General features: G+C 41.2%; 1 pseudogene; it reads left to right on the top strand.

Moving 5' to 3' along the window:
• Nucleotides 1-15,473, top strand: part of LOC129051232 (ubiquitin carboxyl-terminal hydrolase 6-like) — a 47,154-nt pseudogene that overhangs the window by 25,941 nt on the left and 5,740 nt on the right.

A 15,473-nucleotide genomic window follows, 5' to 3' on the forward strand; every position in this document is an offset into this window, starting at 1 on the left:
CCATGATGGTGTGGGCCTATAGTCTCAACTACTCTGGAGGCTGAGGCAGGAGGATCACTTGAGACTAGGAGGGCAAAGCTGCAGTGAGCCATGCTTGCTTGTACCACTGCATTCCAGCCTGGGAAAGACCCTGTCTCAAAAAAAGAAAAAGAAAAGAAAAGAAAGAAAGAAAATGGCCGGGTGCAGTGGCTCATACCTGTAATCCCAGCACTTTGGGAGGCTGAAGCAGGTGGATCACCTGAGGTCAGGATTTCAAGAACAGCCTGGCCAACATGGTGAAACCCCATCTCTACTAAAAATACAAAAATTAGCCGGGCATGGTGGCATGTGCCTGTAGTTTCAGCTACTCGAGAGGCTGAGGCAGGAGAATTGCTTGAACCCAGGAGTTGGAGGTTGCAGTGAGCGAAGATCATGCCACAGCACTCCAGCCTGGGTGGTAAAGTGAGACTTTGTCTCAAAAAAAAAAAAAGTATCTCCTAAGCCAGACATGTTTAGGAGGAACCCTTGAGGACAGGATTTTGAAGCTATAATATGCTACAATGCTCACACCTGTAAATAACTACTCCACTCCAACTTGGGCAATAAGTGAGACCTTGTCTCTAAAAAATTAGAAAAAAACAAAAACCAACACACACAAAATTTATGTTTCCTGTGTGTTTATGTAGGTATGTACATCTTCACTGCCACATAAATGTGGATGGTTTGGAAAAGTTTTTTGTTTTGGGTTTTTTTTTTTTTCTTAGAGGACACAAGAATGTTCTTGGGCAAAATCAGGTTGTGCATAATTCCTCTCTTGATAGTCTAATATATAACTATTGCATTAAAGGTTCACTCTTTGGTAAAAAAGAAAAAGGAAGGTTTGAAAACTGTGGTGAGTGGATAACTGTTAAAGAGGTAGTCTTCGGGTATAGTGGCAACTTGGTAGAGTAAAAAGAGCACTGAACTAGGAATTTAGCCACCTAGGTTTTAGTTCTAATTCTGCCACTAGATAGCTGATTGAGCTCTTTGGACTTTAGTGTCCTAATTTTGTAAAGGAAAGGAAAGGCCAGGCACAGTGGCTCATGCCTGTAATCCCAGCACTTTGGGAGGCCGAGGTGGGTGGATCATGAGGTCAGGAGTTTGAGACCTCAGGCATAAAACAATCAGCCAGGCATGGTGTCACACACCTGTAGTCCCAGCTACTCAGGAGGCTGAAGCAGGAGAATTGCTTGAACCTGGGAGGTGGAGGTTGCTGTGAGCCGAGATCATGCCATTGCACTCCAGCCTGGGTGATAAGAGCGACACTCCATCTAAAAAAAATAAATAAATAAATAAAATAAGTAAATAAAATAAAGTAAAGGAAAGCAGGGTTTCTAGATCAAGTAAATCGATTGTATAGCAGCAACAAGAGAAAATGAAATTGTAAAAAAGGTACTGTATTGGTTTCTTAGGACTGTTATAGCAAATTACCATAAATTTGGTGGCTTTAAACAACAGAAATATATTCTTTTTCTTTTTTTTTGATGGAATCTCACTGTGTCACCCAGGCTGGAGTGCAGTGGCACAATCTCGGCTCACTGTAGCCTCTGTCTCCTGGGTTCAAGCAATTCTCCTGCCTCAGCTTCCCGAGTAGCTGGGACTACAGGCACATGCTACCATGCCTGGCTAATTTTTGTATTTTTAGTAGAGATGGGGTTTCACCATTTTGGCCAGGATGGTCTTGACCTGACCTCGTGATCTGCCTGCCTCGCCCTCCCAAAGTGCTGGGTTTACAGGTGTGAGCCACTGCACCCGGCCCAGAAATTTATTCTTTCACCTTCTGGAGGCCAGAAGTCTGAAACCAAGGTTTCAGTAGGGTGGGGGCTTCCTCCAAATGTTCTAGGAGAGAATGCTTTCTTGTCTCTTCTAACCTCTGGTGGCTTCAGGCATTCTTTGGCTTGTGACTGCATAACTGCAATCCCTGCCTCTTCATATGGCCTTCTCTCTGTCTTTCTCTGATAAGGATACTTATCATTGAATTTAGGGCCCACCCAGATAATCCAGGATGATCTCATCTTGACATCCTCAACTTAATTATATCTACAAACATCCTTTTACCAAACTAGGTCACATTTACTCATTCCAGGGGTTAGAACATGGATATACTGTTTTAGAGGCCACCATTCAACTCAACTGCAGATATTATTTATCTTAGTATCAAAAAAATTAAATGCTGAGAAAAATTAAGTACCTAGGAATAAACTTTAAAAATGACACATAAGACATCTATATAGAAAATAAAATATTGATAGGAGTTAAAGAAGACTTAAATATTGGAAGGAGTAAACCATGTTCATGGATTAGAAGACTCGATATTTTAAGATATCAGTTCTCTACAAACTAATCTACAGATGACATATTGCACAATCCCAATAAAAATGCAAAGTCTGCATGTGTTCGTGTGTGTGTGTGTGTGTGTGTGGTGTGTGAGTTTATAAGCTGATTCTCACACGTGGAAATACAAAGCATCAGGAATAACCAAGATACTCTTGAAAAAGAATAAGGTATGAGGATATCATCAAGATTGGATATCATCCAGATATCAAGATTTATTTCACAAAGATATGATACTTAAAATAATGTCATATTGGTACAAGAAAAGACAAATAGACCATTGGGATAGAATAGAGAGCCCAGAAACCAGTTCACAAATGTATGAACACCTGATTTATAACAAAGATAACATTGCAGGGTGGTGAGAGAAAGACAGTTTTCTCAGCAGGTGGTGCTGGGACAATTAGATATCCATATGAAACTTGGCACCTACCTTTCACCACAATTCCAGGTGGTCTATAGAGCTAAATTTGAAAGCAAAACAATGAAACAGCCCTTGGAAGATAATAATGGTGAATACATTCCTGACACTACTCGAATAAAAGAAAAGATTAAATTGGACTTCTTTAAAATTGATAACCTGGCCGGGTGCGGTGGCTCAGGCCTATAATCCCAGCACTTTGAGAGGCCGAGATGGATGGGTCACAAGGTCAAGAGTTCAAGACCAGCCTGGCCAATATGGTGAAACTCCATCTCTACTAAAAATACAAAAATTAACTGGGTGTGGTGGTGGGCGAATATAGTCCCAGCTACTCGCTAGGCTGAGGCAGGAGAATCGCTTGAACCCCAGAGGTAGAGGTTGCAGTGGGCCGAGATTATGCCATTGCATTCCAGGCTGGGCCACAGAGTGAGACTCTGTCTCAAAAAAAAAAAAAAGTGATCAACGACACTAGTAATCAGTGTAATATAAATTAAAACAATATTATTATATCAGTGCACTCACCTGAACAGGTAAAATTAAACAGACTGGCAGAGTTGCTAAGTAGAGCAACAGGAACTCTCATACCATGCTGATGAGAATATAAATTAATACAACTATTTTGCAATACAATTTTCTAGTTAAAGATAAGCAGTTCTACCTGTAGGTATCCATCCAAAAGATATATGTACCAGGAGTTATGTACAAGAATATTCATAGCAGCGTTATCTATAGTAGCCCCAAAATGAACACATTACATGTCCATTAGTTGTAGAAGGGATTGGGAAGTTGAGATATATTAAGATAATAGAACATTATGCAGGAATGAAAATGAATGGACTTGTAGTTATATCCAGTATAAACGAATCTCATAAACCTAATGTTGATGGAAAGAAGCCAGACAAAAAAGAATTAGGCTAGGCACAGTGGCTCACACCTGTAATCTCAGCATTTTGGGAGGCTGAGGTGGGCCGATTGCTTGAGCCCAGGAGTTTAAGACCAGCCTTGGGCAACATGGTGAAACCCCATCTCTACAGAAAATACAGAAATTAGCCAGCGTGGTGCCACACACCTGTAGCCCCAGCTACTTGGGAGGCTGAGGCAAGAGAATCTCTCAAGCCCAGAAAGTGGAGATTGCAGCAAGCTGAGATCACACCACTGTGCTCCAGCCTGGATGGCAGAGCTAGACCCTGTTTCAAAAAACAAACAAACAAAAAACACGAATTAAGTAATTCTATTTATAAATATAAAAACTTTTAAAACAGGGAAAATGAAATCTAGTGTTTATTGACTTCTGCAAAGGATATAAAACTGTAAAGAAAAGCAAGAAAGTGATTACTATAACATTTAGAATAATAGTTATCTTGGTTAGGAAGGGAGAATTTGTGATTTGGAGGAAGCAAATGGGAGGCTTTTGAGTGCTCACTATATTCTGTTTCTTAAACTCAGTGATAATGGAAAGCTAGTTGCTTTGTGGTAATTATTTGAAATTTACTTTTTTTTTTTTTTTTTTTTTGCAATGGAGTTTCACTCTTGTTGCCCAGGCTGGAGTGCAGTGACACAATCTCAACTCACCGCAACCTCTGCCTCCTGTGTTCAAGTGATTCTCCTGCCTCAGCCTCCTGAGTAGCTGGGATTAGAGGCATGCACCACCACACCTGGCTAATTTTGTTTCAGTAGAGTCAGGGTCTCTCTATGTTGGTTAGGCTGGTCTCAAACTCCCAACCTCAGGTGATCCACCCACCTTGGCCTCCCAAAGTGCTGAAATTACAGGCATGAGCCACCACGTCCAGCCAGAAATGTACGCTTTTACCTCTGATTTTTATTTTTCTCTGAATTAGTAGCCCTTGGTTTAAGGTTTCTTTTTTTCTTTTCTTTTTTTTTTTGGTGGGGGGGAGAGTCTTGCTATTGTCGCCCAGCCCAGGCTGGAGTGCAATGTCATGATTTCGGCTCACTGTACTCTCTGCCTCCTGGGTTCAAGTGATTCTCCTGCCTCAGCCTCCCAAGTAGCTGGGACTACAGGCACCTGCCACCATGCCCAGATAATTTTTGTATTTTTAGTAGAGACAGGGTTTCACCATATTGACCAGGCTGGTCTCGAACTCCTGACCTCATGATCTGCCTGCCTCGGCCTCCCGAATTGCTGGAATTACAGACGTGAGCCACTGCACCTTGCCCTGGCTGGAATTTTCTAACCATGTTAATAACTGGGAGTAGAATTTATCTCAGTAGTAACTGAGAAACTATGGGCCCTAGGGCACTAGGAGAAGTTCCTTAATGAGAGGATGAAAATTGTGTGGGTTTAGCTATGTTTTAAAATTTTATAAAATATTTGTACTGAACTCTTTCTGGATTTCTCTGGGTCTTATAATAATAGTAACATATGAAATATGGTCTTAAAATTATGTATTTAAGCTTAAATGAAAATGACAAAATAAAATGCTTAATAATCTGAATAAAGAAGGGTCTTTTTACTTAGAAACTAGCTAACTTAACCCCTAGTGAGTTGACAAGTTGTTGATTTAGCTTTTCTAACTACTCAATAAATACCAAACTTCTTAGGGAATTAAATCTTCAAAGATTCAGCAGCTTTGGATAACCTGCAACTCCCACCAACCATTCCATTATACTAAATGTTTATTAAACAACCATTTCCAGCATAATTCTGTGCAGTATCTCTATATTAAGGAATATCATAAATATCTCTTTAATATACTCAAAGCAAATTTTTAAAAACTTTACCTTACTTTTATCCTATCCTGTATTTAAAAAACAAAAACAAATAAAGATTAAAATCACTTAACTACTTTTAGGAAGGTGGATAAGCTTGTTACAAAATAGAATTACTAGGTTTCACAAATCTCCAAAACTTTGGGAATTGCCACTCCAACAACCACTATCAACAGCTTATCCCTAGAAAACTATAGTTGAGGGAGTCTTTTTTTTTTTTTTCCACTGGCATCTTTTCATTTCTTTTTCTTTTTTGAGACAGGTCTCACTCTACCTTCCAGGCTGGAGTGTAGTGGCATGATCACAGCTCACTGTACCCTCAACTTGCCAGACTCAAGCAATCTTCCCACCTCAGCCTCCTGTATAGCTGAGACTACAGACACATGCCACCATGCCCAGCTAATTGTATTTATTTCTTTATAGAGATGGGGTCTCCCTACATTGCCCATTCTGATCTCAAACTCCTGGGCTCAAGGGATCCTCTTGCCTCAGCCTCCCAAAGTGCTGGGATTACAGGCATGAGCCACCACACCCAGTTTACTGGCATATTTTCTGGAGAAAGAAAGAGTCTTAATTGTTTAAAAGCCTTTAGCTATGAAGCTATTACTAGTTTTTACATGTGATTCAGTGTATGTGAGAAATGTTTATCAGAGAAAACTGTGGTTTGAATATATTAATTGCTGAAACCCAAGTTTGTTAGAATAGACAACAATTCTAAAACTGGCAATACCTCAGTGCTTTTAATGACTCCACCGTAACCATTGTCTTTGTGTCAATAAAGATGGTTTTATAAACATAGAGAAGAATGTGATAGTGACTAATCTGAAACGGTGATAATGCCTGTCATTGGCAGGGTTAGAAGAACTAAAGGGAGGAATCACAGGCCTGTCTTCTCAACTCTCTATTCTCGTTTATACATACAGATGAGGACAGAACTGTATTTCCTGTCACCTCAGGAGAATAGCCCCAGCCTCTTTGGAATGCCATTGGTTGTTCCATGTACTGTACATACCCGGAAGAAAGACCTATATGATGCGGTTTGGTTGCAAGTATCCTGGTTAGCGAGGTCACTCCCACCTCAGGAAGCTAGTAATCTTGCCCAGGATCAGTGAGTTCAGGGGATCCATCTTAACCTGTGGTTTCCAAACTCTAGAAAAATAATTTATATGAATTCTACATGACTGATAGGACCCAGCCTATGTCAAGTTAATCACTCTTGGAAGAACCACTCAGACAGCATACAATTCAACCATTTGGTTTGATATTTTGAGTAGGAGAGATGATACAGCTTCCTTTTGCCAAACATTGTAGCGTCTAATAATCCTTCCATTCTCTAATCTTTTGCCTGGATTCGTCCTGCTAATGCTTCAAATAATATCCTTGTCTTCTGTGTTGCAAAAGTAGAGAGTATGAATTCACCAGGAAATTTGTATAATCTCAGTCCTCTGAAATTCAGGATGAGAGTAACTGCATAAATGAACTCTGAAAAAGTCTCATGATACAAAAAATAATTCTGTTGGATTATTTCCATACCACGTCATTCTTTTTTCTTTTTCCCTTACCATGTCATTTTAACGTGAAGTAATTTCATAAATCTAGATAAAAATAATTAACATTTTCTGTTTTATTTCCCTTTTTTCTACCACTGTTCTATTTGATTAGTAAATGCATTTACTCTGAATAATTTTTGGGATTGTGATGATGTCTTATTTTTATCTCAATCAAATTGTAGATCATTTTCTTTTCTTTTCTTTTCTTTTCTTTTCTTTACGACAGAGTTTTCCTCTTGTTGCCCAGGTTGGAGTGCAATGGCACGATCCTGGCTCACTGCAACTTCCACCTCCCAGGTTCAAATGATTCTCCTGCCTCAGCCTCCTGAGTAGCTGGGATTACAGGCATGCGCCACCATGCCTGGCTAATTTTGTTTTTTTTTGTAGAGATGGGGTTTCTCCATGTTGGTCAGGCTGGTCTCAAATTCCAAACCTCAGGTGATCCACCTGCCTCAGCCTCCCAAAGTGCTGGGATTACAGGCGTGAGCCACCGCACCCAGCCTGTAGATCATTTTCTTGCCATCATGGTACAAATGAGAGTTCTATTTTATGGTAACTAAAAAAAGTTATTTACTTATTTGTTATGATATGGGGTCTTTTGATGATTAGGGTAGGGCTTAGGATAAATACATCTTTTTTTTTTTTTTTTGAGACAGATTCTTAATTTGTCACCCAGGCTGGAATGCAGTGGTGTGATTTTGGCTCACTGCAAACTCTGCCTCCAGGTCCAAGTGATTCTTATGCCTCAGACACCTGAGTAGCTGGAATTACAGATGCTTCCAACCACACCCAGCTAATTTTTGTATTTTTAGTAGAGGCAGGGTTTCACCATGTTGGCCAGGCTGATCTCAAACTCCTGGCCTCAAGTGATCCACCTACCTCAGCCTCCCAAAGTACTGGTATTATAGGTGTGAGCCACCACACCTGGGCAGATTTAAATTTAAGGATTTAAATAAATCTTTATTTAAATAAGTTATTTATTTATTTTTATTTTGTATTTTTTTGAGACGGAGTCTCATTCTGTCACCCAGGCTGGAGTGCAGTGGCATGATCTTGGCTCAATGCAACCTCCACCTCCCGGGTTCAAGTGATTCTCCTGCCTCAGCCTCCCGAGTCACGAGATTACAGGTGCCCACCACCATGCCTGCCTAGTTTTTGTATTTTTAGTACAGGCAGGGTTTCACCAGGTTGGCCAGGCTGGTCTCAAACTCCTGACCTCCAGTGATCTGCCCACCTCAGCCTCCCAAAGTGCTGGGATTACAGGAATGAGCCATCGCGCCCGGCCAAAATAAGTTATTTAAATAAATAATTATTTAGAATATTTATTTTAAGATTTAAATAAATCCTAAAGGAAAACTGCAAATAATAGATAAGCAGTTTAGTTAATGAATGTTGTGTTTAGTAAAGATGAAAGTTGGACAAGATTAAATTTGAAGTCAAGTAATTGAATGAAAGAGCTTCTAGATGAGGGCTTTTCCCAGGACTTGCTAATGAATTGGATGTGGAGTATAGGGAAAGAGGAATCCAGGCTGACTTCTTTTTTTGTGGGGGGGTGGGGAATGGAATCTTGCCCTGTCACCAGGCTGGAGTGCAGTGGCATGATCTCGGCTCACTGCACCTCTACCTTCCAGGTTCAAGCAATTCTTCTGCCTCAGCCTCCCGAGTAGCTGGGAGTACAGGTGCACGCCACCACACTTGGCTAATTTTTGTATTTTTAGTAGTGACAGGGTTTCACCATGTTGTCCAGGATGGTTTCAATCTCCTGACCTCATGATCCCACCTCAGCCTCCCAAAGTGGTGGGATTACAGGCCTGAGCCACTGCACCCGGCCCAGGCTGCCTTTTTACCCTGAACAATTGTTTGTGAATGGTGGTACCATTTAATGGAAAAAGGAAAACTGGGGAAGTAGCAGATTTTGGCAAGAAAAGACAGGAATGAAGTTAAATTCAAGAAGTCTATTGTATATTCAAGGGGGATATTCACTTGAATGTCCTCTGCTGGAGATATAAATATAAATGTCATCAACAAATAGGTGGTATTTAAAGCCCTGAGACCAGATGATTGACATTTCGAGAGTGAGATTTAAATAGAGAAGATTCCCATGATCTATACATGAACTCTGAACTGAGTTCATATGCATTCTGACATTTAGAGATTGAAAAGGGAAAAAAAAGCATCAAAAGAGATCGAGGCTGGGTGCAGTGGCTCATGCCTGTAATCCCAGCACTTTGGGAGGCCGAGGTGGGAGGATCAGTTGAGGCCAGGAGTTCAAGACCAACCTGCCCAACATGGCAAAACCCCGTCTCTACTAAAAATGCAAAAAATTAGCCAGGCATGGTGGTACATGCCTGTAATCCCAGCTACTTGGGTGGCTGAGGCACGAGAATCGCTTGAACCCTGGAGGTGGAAGTTGCAGTCAGCTGAGATCACACCACTGTACTCCAGCCTGGGTGACACAGCAAGACGCTGTCTCGAGAGAGAGAGAGATAGAGAGAGAGGGGGAGGGAGAGACATTGAGAAGGAGCAGCCCGTAATGTAAGACGAAAACCAGGAGTTAAGTGAAGAAAGTATTTCAAGAAAGGAGTGATGGTTGTTTCAAATGCTGCAGAGGACTGGGAATTGCCCACTGGATTTGATAACATGGTCTTTGGTGATCTTTGTGAAAGCTATTTTAGTATAGTTAAAGGAGTAGAGATTGGAGTGGGTTAAAGAGAGAATGGTCCTTTGGACATTAAAAAAGATAGCCAGGCATGGTAGCTCTCACCTGATTCTAGTGGTACTTGGTAAAGTTGTGGATGAAATAAGAGTGGCCTGGAGTTGATGATTTTTAGAGTTGGGTAATGAATACATGGGGTGTTCATTGTATAGTTCTCGACTTCTTGAATGTTTATGTCAATAAATTGGAAATTTTAGATGAAATGGACAAAATCCTGGAATTAAGGGTCTATGTAGAAGAGTGATTATTTTCAGGGACAGTGGGTAAAGAGGCAAGTGAGGATTTCAGGGCAGCGATTGGAGGTTTCTTTTGGGTGAAAGAATCATTAGAATAGGGATGTTTGAATAAGTAAGTAACCTAAAAAGATAGGAGGTTGTGGTTGCAAAGTAGGATACTGGGAATTGAGATTTTGGAGGCAGAAAAGTTTGTATTCACAAGGTCTAGAATATGACATTTGGAGAGGGTTTACATATGGGGTGGGGGAAGTTATTGTTGAAGAGAGAAGACCAAGTTACTGTTGTATTAATTGCATTGATGTTGATGTCACCAAGAATAATAACAGGAGAAGTGGTGGAGAAAAAACACAGTGAACTGGGTGCTACAATCTTTAGGGAGTAAAGAAGATATGTACCTTCCAAGGAGGAATAGCCAGTGGCATAATTCAGTAGCACATGCTACAAAAAAGCTGGAATGTTTTAGAAAAGGAAAGAAGAAGAGATCATGTACAAGTGGCATAGGAATAAGGAAGAGATCTATTTTACCTCCAGGTTCTGGAATGTATTAGAAAAAAAGGTGCAGAGGGTAGGGTGTGGTGACTCAAGCCTGTAATCCCAGCACTTTAGGAGGCTGAGGCAGGAAGATCACTTGAGCCCAGGAGTTCAAGTCCAGGCTGGACAACATGGCAAAATGCCATCTTTACAAAAAATGTAAACATTAGCCAGGTATGGTGGTGCATGCCTGTAATCCTAGCTACTTGGGAGGCTGATGTGGGAGGATCACCTGAGCCCAGAAAGGTGCAGGCTGCTGTGAGCCATAATCATGCCATTGTACTCCAGCCTGGGCAACAAGAGTGATACCCCGTCTCAAAAAGTAAAATGGAAAAAGTCTGCAGGGGGAGCAGGATTCTCAAGAAAGCCAGGCTTCATTCAGTTAGAGCAAAAAGGTAAAAGAAATTTTCAGAAGAGAAGTGCTGCACAGCTTTCTGTGAGAGTGCTACTTGGTTGTTTTATCCCATTATCTTTCTTTTGATTCCTCATTTAATGCTGGCCTGAGTTGGACATGGTACTAGACAGTACAGTCTATCAGTGATCATTCACTGGATGAGTTATGCAGAAAGATGGGAACTCCTATGCCAGATGTGATTCTCACTTTTGCCCTTACAGTGACTCTTTATCATGGTTTCATTACCTTTAATAGCCCATGTAATAACCCCTATCAGTTGCCAGATGAGCTGTAAAGTATGCCACTCTTATGTTATATTCCTTGCATTGCTTCCTTCTCTCCCACCCCCAGCTTTATTGAACTATAATTGACAAGTAGGAATTTTATATGCATCTAAGGTGTACAGCTTATGTTTCAATAATATGTATAAATTGTTGCACTGCTCCTTGTTAGGGTAAGGATGAGTAAATTGTTTTAAAAGTTGGAAAATTCACAGGGCCATCTTGACATAATCATTGGCAGTTAAAAGAAGTTACTCCGTGGTGTATATGTGCCACATTTTCTCAATCCAGTCTATCGTTGTTGGACTTTTGGCTTGGTTCCAAGTCTTTGCTATTGTGAATAGTGCCGCGATAAACATACGTGTGCATGTGTCTTTATAGCAGCATGATTTATAATCCTTTGGGTATATACCCAGTAACGGGATTGCTGGGTCAAATGGTATTTCTAGTTCTAGATCCCTGAGGAATCATCACACTGACTTCCACAATGGTTGAACTAGTTTACAGTTCCACCAACAGTGTAAAAGTGTTCATATTTCTCCACATCCTCTCCAGCACCTGTTGTTTCCTGACTTTTTAATGATCGCCATTCTAACTGGTGTGAGATGGGTGCAGCAGACCAACATGGCACATGTATACATATGTAACTAACCTGCACATTGTGCACATGTACCCTAAAACATAAAGTATACTAAAAAAAAAAGAAGTTACCCCAAAAATGGTATGTAGCTTATAACTCTGAGTAGTTAAGGCAGTACTTAGCATGTACCACATCAGTGATTCTGATTCAAGAAGACTTCTAAATATACAGCTTTCTGCAATGTGTCAGTGTTCTAGTCATGGAAAGATCTAATTATTTTAGTTTAATGTGAATTAAATCCTCTGATAGAATTAAGGCTGAAGGATAATTGGTATTTGATTTCATGATTAGCTTATCTTGTAAAATTTTCATGGGCCACATGGCTCCCTTAGAGACATCTGGCAGTCGTATGTCTACCCTTCTGTAAGCCCAGATAGAGGATGGGAAGCCAGAGTGTATTTGGTACTGCGCTGCAGCTAATGGATTAGGGGAAGTAACGTTGAGCTGTCAACATGAGCATACTGCTGTGACAAATGCCCCTTCCTAGGATTACTTCAGGAGAAAATGAAAAGGAGTTGGACCTCGAACCAGAAATGCTTCTTACACTCTTTTTGTTCTCTTCTCTTTCCATGATGACAGTATCGGCTATCAATATCCATTCACTCTATGAGTTGTGCAGAAGGATGGGAACTCCTGTGCTTGGTGCCCACAGTATAGGTAAAGTGACCTGCAAAAGAATTACATTAGTAGAATTTCAGCTTTAGATATGATACAGTTTTCCTAAGATTTCCAATTTTGAGAAGTAAATAGTGAATAATGAGAAACTTAAGAATTGTGGCTGGGCACGGTGGCTCACGCCTGTAATCCCATCACTTTGGGAAGCCGAGGTGGGTGGATCACCTGAGATCAGGAGTTTGAGACCAGCCTAACCTGGTAACACCCCATCTCTACTAAAAATACAAAAATTAGTGGGGCATGGTGATGCGTGCCTGTAATCCCAGCTACTTGGGAGACTGAGGCAGGAGAATCACTTGAACCCATGAGGCAGAAGTTGCAGTGAGCCAAGCTTGTGCCATTGCACTCCAGCCTGGGCAACAAGAGTGAAACTCTGCCTCAAAAAATGTTTTTCACTTCCTTTTGAGGTCAATAGATAAGTTTTGCTTTTGAGACTTAGCTGGTTTTATAAACTACAGTCCATACCAGATTCATAGCTTGTGATAAACATTTATTACTCCATAACTTCACCTCTCCTTTTTTGTTTTGTTTTGTTTTGTTTTGTTCTGAGATGGAGTCTCACTCTGTCACCCAGGCTGGGGTGCAGTGGCTCAATCTTGGCTCACTGCAACCTCTGCCTCCCAGGTTCAAGCAATTCTCCTATGTCAGCCTCCCGAGTAGCTGGGACTACAGGTGCACACCACTGTACCCAGCTAATTTTTGCATTTTTAGTAGAAATGGGGTTTCACCATGTTAGACTGGTCTCGAGCTCCTGACCTCAGGTGATCCACCCACCTCAGCCTCCCAAAGTGCTGAGATTATAGGTGTGAGCCACCATGCCAAGCCTCTCCTTAAATATAAATGTTTGCCAGTTCTGAGCACAGTAGACCTTAGTCTTTACTAGACTTTGCTGGAAATCTGTTCTTGGTTTTTAAAGAGTTACAGAGATTGATTGGTCATTGCTGTTACAGCAGGGAAAGTGCCTAATGATACTAAAGTCCACCCTTAGAGAACTGCAATAGACTTAGCAAACTGAGTCTAAAGTAGGCATTGGTCGGGCGTGGTGGCTCACACATGTAATCCCAGCACTTTGGGAGGCAGAGGTGGGCAGATCACAAGGTCAGGAGATCGAGACCATCCTGGCTAACACGTTGAAACCCCGTCTCTACTAAAAATACAAAAAATTAGCCAGGCATGGTGGCGGGCACCTGTAGTCCCAGCTACTTGGAAGGCTGAGGCTGGAGAATTGCTTGAACCCGGGAGGTGGAGCTGGCAGTGAGCCCAGATCGTGCCACTGCACTCCAGCCCACGTGACAGAGCGAGGCCCCATCTCAAGAAAAATAATAATAATATTAATAAAGTAGGCATTGGAACCATGACTTTATTATATCCTCCTCCCCTACCCCATCTCCCACCCTACCGCTGCAACTCTATAAACTTTTTTTTTTTTTTGAAACATAGTCTCACTCTGTCGCCCAGGCTGGAGTGCAGTGGTATGACCTTGGCTCACTGTAACCTCCACCTGCCAGGTTCAAGCAATTCTCCTGCCTCAGCCTCCCAAGTAGCTGGGATTATAGGTGCCCACCACCGTGCCTGGCTAATTTTTGTAGTTTTAGTAGAGACAGAGTTTCACCATGTTGGTCAGACTGGTCTCGAACTCCTGACCTCAGGTGATCCACCCACCTCGGCCTCCCAAAGTGCTGGGATTACAGGAATGAACGACCATGCCCAGCCTCTGTAAACTTTTATATGCATTTATTTAATCTGCCATTTTACAAACAAGGAGCTAGGTGTTATACCAGATAAATTGTCCTACCTCAGAGCATTAAATAACTGAATTTGGAATTTCTTGAGTGCTGTAGTATCTCAAACAGCCAATTCCCATGTCATTTATTTGCCATAAAGTTCACATCTTCCTGTGATTAACAGATGGTTATCAAGTACTTTGTAAAAATAAAGACTTGAAAAGTGAAAAGCATGATTCCCTGAAATGGTAACAATTATTAATAAGTATCCCTACATTTATCAGAGTCTGAAGTTAGAAGCCCATGACAAACTGTGAGGCCCAAGAGGAAAGCAGAAAAGTAGGAAGGGAGAATATTTTTTATTAAGAAAACTTAAATTCCTTCATAATTATTTCTTCCTCTGTGGATCTTTCCCCCCTTTTTAGATTTTGCAGAGGGTGTAAAATTGATTGTGGGGAAGACAGAGCTTTCATTGGAAATGCCTATATTGCTGTGGATTGGGACCCCACAGCCCTTCACCTCCGCTATCAAATGTCCCAGGAAAGGGTAAGTATTTAGGGCTACCATAAAATGGTGGATTTTATATGGGAAATTTCCCCCAGTGTAACTCTTATGCCATTTCTGTTTTAGACAATTTAAAAACAACCAGAAAAGCCTTCATTGGCATCCTCTATGGCACCTAATATATTGACATGTTTGCTTGAGCTTTTTCATTTTCCAGCTTCTGAAGTTCATTGTATTGGGGCATTGTCTTTGTCCATTTTGTGTTGCTATAACAGAGTATGTGAGGCTGGTAACTTATAAAGAAAGGAGGTTTACTTAGCTTACTGTTCCGCAGCCTGGGAGGTTCAAGGTCAAGGTCCTTGCTTCTGACAAAGGCTTCTGTGCTGCATCATAACATGGCAGAGAAGATCAAAGGAGAACAGACACAGGCAAGAGGGAGGACCAAACAGGAGGAAGATCCTCACTTTCTAACAGCCCACTGTCTTGGAAACTAAGTTCTCAGAAGAGAACCCACTAATGCAAGAATGGCACAAACCATTAATGAAAGTTTCACCCCTATGACCCAAACACCTCCTACTAGGCCCCACCTCCTAAAAATGCCACATTGGGAATCAGATTTCAACATGCATTTTGGTGGAGACAAATAAACCATATCCAAACTATGGCAGGCACGAAATTTCAAAAATATTAATCAGTGAACCTTGAAACCAAATTGTGTCTGG

The sequence above is a fragment of the Pongo abelii genome, chromosome 19 (genome assembly GCF_028885655.2).
Source record: "Pongo abelii isolate AG06213 chromosome 19, NHGRI_mPonAbe1-v2.0_pri, whole genome shotgun sequence".
Lineage (NCBI taxonomy): Eukaryota > Metazoa > Chordata > Mammalia > Primates > Hominidae > Pongo > Pongo abelii.